Here is a 3,381-nt window from a genome sequence, read left to right as displayed (position 1 = left end):
GCCGCGGGGGCTCGGCGCCGCTCGGCGGGACCGCTCGGGACCGGCGGCCGGGAGACGGGGTAGCTGCGGGAGGGGAGGAGGGACGGGGAGCGCCGCGGCGGGGCGGGGAGCGGGCGAGCCGCCGGGGACCCCGCGCAGCCTGCGCGCCGCCCCGGGGAGCCTGTGGGCTGGGCTGCGCGCCCGCGCTGCCGCTGCGCGGGGCGAGCGGCCGTGACCCGCCCCGCAGCAACGGCACTCGCTGCCCGCCGGGCGCGGAAGCCGCAGGTGCTCGGCGTCTGCCGGGCGTGTGCGGGGGCGAGGGCGAGGGCGAGGGCGAGGGCTTGGGCTTGGGGCGGCCGGCCGCGGCTGCCGGGCGCTTTCCTCGCCGCGCCGCGCCGCGGTGCGCCGGGCGGCCGGCACCGCTGCCCGCCGGCCCTCAGGGCCCTCTGAGCCCCCGGCATTGTCCTGCGGCCGCGTACATCCCGGCCCCCGCTGTCCCGACCTCCCCACCGATGTCCTTCAGCACAGCACAGCTGCTGCCGGGTTGGAGACGGGCTTTCAGCCGGCGGCTGGAGGTCAAGCGAGATAAAAATTCAGCTAGCAGCGAAAGGACAAACTCCAGTGCTTACAGGAAGCCTTGGTGAATGTTTAGTAGGCTGAAAGGAGTTTCCAAACCTTCACACGAAAATGTTTCTTTTAAGGGTTGCACTCAACCTCTCTCCTCCTCTTTCTCCAACGATGCTTAAAATAGAGTGTTATTTCATCCCTAAAAGGAGTTACACTACTTTAAGAGTTGATTTAATTATAGCTCTAGTGTTTTTAGTGTAGATTCACGAACTGCTTTTAAGACTTTCCTTCCGTCGTTAAATGCTAAGCTTTTAGTTGCGGTTTGGCATATGCATGCTGAGGAGAAAACCAGCCAATGCCTTAAATAAACAGCTCTTTAGGGGTACGGCGTGGGGTGATTGCCACTTTGGTAAATCCAACTGACTGGTGGCCCCACCTGCTCCTTTAAGTTGTGCATCCACAGTATGGGTCCACATCTTCTACCACTACTAAATGATGCAATTATCTGGAGAAAGAACATTTTTCAAAGTCAGCTTTTGAAGTGCTGTAACTTCCGTATACTTTCTTGCAACCTGTGGATAATTGCACATTGTAAGCAGCAACTGACTGGTCAATTTCTTTCTTAAAAACAGAAGTTTCCCCACTGTGTAGAGAAATTACAGTTTCTTACAGCATTACAGAGGCTGTACGAGTTGCTGTCTCCTTTCCGCTGGATGATGTCATGCCCTGGTTTCCTGGGTACCCAAAGTCCGCGGGATGGAATCTGAACTCATTTGGTCTGTTTGTTTCCTCAGATGGCTGGAAAGTGAATGAACATGTATTTTCTTCCATGATGGCTATGCTCCACTGTCCCCATGTTCCCATACGTGACTTGAATTAAAACATCTGTGTGGTATCTTCTCATTCCCTTGGACGACTGCGCTATGCACTGCCCACCCCATCCTGGGGGAATCCCTAATAGCATGAGCTGCAGTAGCAAAAACGGGAGTTGTGCTTCCTCTCCTCTTTTTCACACCCCCTGTGGCTACACTTCCCCCCTCCACTGGCCTGTGCTGACAGCCTGTCTGGGATTCAGTTCAAAGCCAAGACACATTTAGGTGTCCACAAGTCGGTACCTACATGTGCTCTGGTTTGTGTGAGTTTTCATTGTGGCCAATGGAAATCTTGTCGGGACAGTCAGTGGCACTTAGAGAGTGGTCTGGTCACCCTAAAGTAAACAGACCATCTGGGATTCATCACTTAAATAAAGGTGCTGGTGCTGTTCGGTGGTCTCCAGGTCTCCCTCCAGAAAGGAGGATCTTGTGTCGTATCTGCCGTGGGAAAATGCACAGAAATACACCTGAGGCTGCTGGAAATGAAGCTAGAGAAGACAAGAGAGCATCAGAAAGTGTGTGTCTAACAAGTCTGTGAGAAAGAGAGGGCTAAAGAGAGGAAAAAAGTGCTTCATGTGTAACTGTTAGTTGACTCCTTCCTTTCTCCCCTTCTGCTCCTCTGAAAGAAGCGATTAAGCCATGCTCCAGGATGTCAGTGGCACATCCCGTGACAGTGGAGACCGGTCTTTGTATTCAGCACTGGTGTATATCTCGGGAAAGCTCTTCCAGAGCTTCTTTAATAATTTCCAAAGCTCTCACACAGGGCTGGTTCTGACATGGGCTGAGGTGTTGCAAACCTTGGTTGGGCAAGGGTGAATTCCACAGCCAGCCAGCAGTACCTTGAGAGAGCATGGGCATTACCTCTCCTTCGTTGTGGTTTCCCTCTAGGAAGTGGGTTGCTCTGTATTGTTCCTCTAGGTCACTCAGCAGAGCTGTATGGGCAACGAGCTCTTGGTCTTACTCTGGAAGCCAGCATGGACCAAAGGATAAATGAGTATGTCTTGACTTTTTGGGTGAAATGTTACTAGAAGTAATTTCTAGAGCTTCTGCAGAGGGCTTCCAGTAAAAGGCCTCTTTTGTCACTGTATTGCTTTCTGGCATCTTAGTCACAGGGTGCAGCAGCTCACATCAGGCATTGCAACATACTTGGTTTCAAAATATTCTGGAATGGGCCAAGAATGGGCTACTCAGCTGCACTGGATGGCTTCTAGAGGAAATCAGGACACTGAGGCCAAGGGAGCCCTCTCTTCAGGGGCTGGCTCTGAGGTGACTAAGAGCTGTCACAGACTCTGGAAGCTAGCTGGGTAAACGTCCCATGTGGCTGGAATTTCTCATGCTCTACCACAAGCCCTCCAGGGTGGTCTTTCTCAACAATCAACTGAGCTGCTAGGAATGCTGGTTCCCAGCATTTCTCTGCTTGGAGGTGTTACAGGAATAATCAGACTTCGCTCTTTGGTCTTTACACAGAAAGGGGCTTTCTCTGCTATCCTTCTAGCTGTAGGATTGAGAGAGTCTAAACTGAGGCCAGCCACTTCTTACCCAAGAGTGAGAACCCAGAAACAATGAACTGACTCGGTGGACTTCAGAAGACTGTCAGTGTCATACACAACTTCATCAGCTTCTCATGCAGCTCATCACCTCCATGCATGGCTTCATTTTGCCCCAGCTCACATAATCCCTGAGACATGCTGTCATTGCTTTTCCAGGGCTGAACAAGACGCACTTCCTCCTTGGGTACACTCCCACCATTGTGGCAGTGGGCTTCTAGGTATGGCTTAGAAGACAGAACGATCCCCCACGCTGTTCCTTCCCTCAGTAAATCCTTTGGACATCACTCTCATTTCCATCCTGGTGGAGTGGCGATCCTTGCTCCTTATCTCTCCCTCCCGTGTCTTACAAGTATGAATTTTCATTGTGAATTTTCATTGTGAATTTTCATTTCATCATGAATTTTCATTTCTTA

The sequence above is a fragment of the Ciconia boyciana genome, chromosome 3, assembly GCF_034638445.1.
Source record: "Ciconia boyciana chromosome 3, ASM3463844v1, whole genome shotgun sequence".
NCBI classification, from domain to species: Eukaryota; Metazoa; Chordata; class Aves; order Ciconiiformes; family Ciconiidae; genus Ciconia; species Ciconia boyciana.
Note: the sequence above shows the minus strand (reverse complement) of the source record.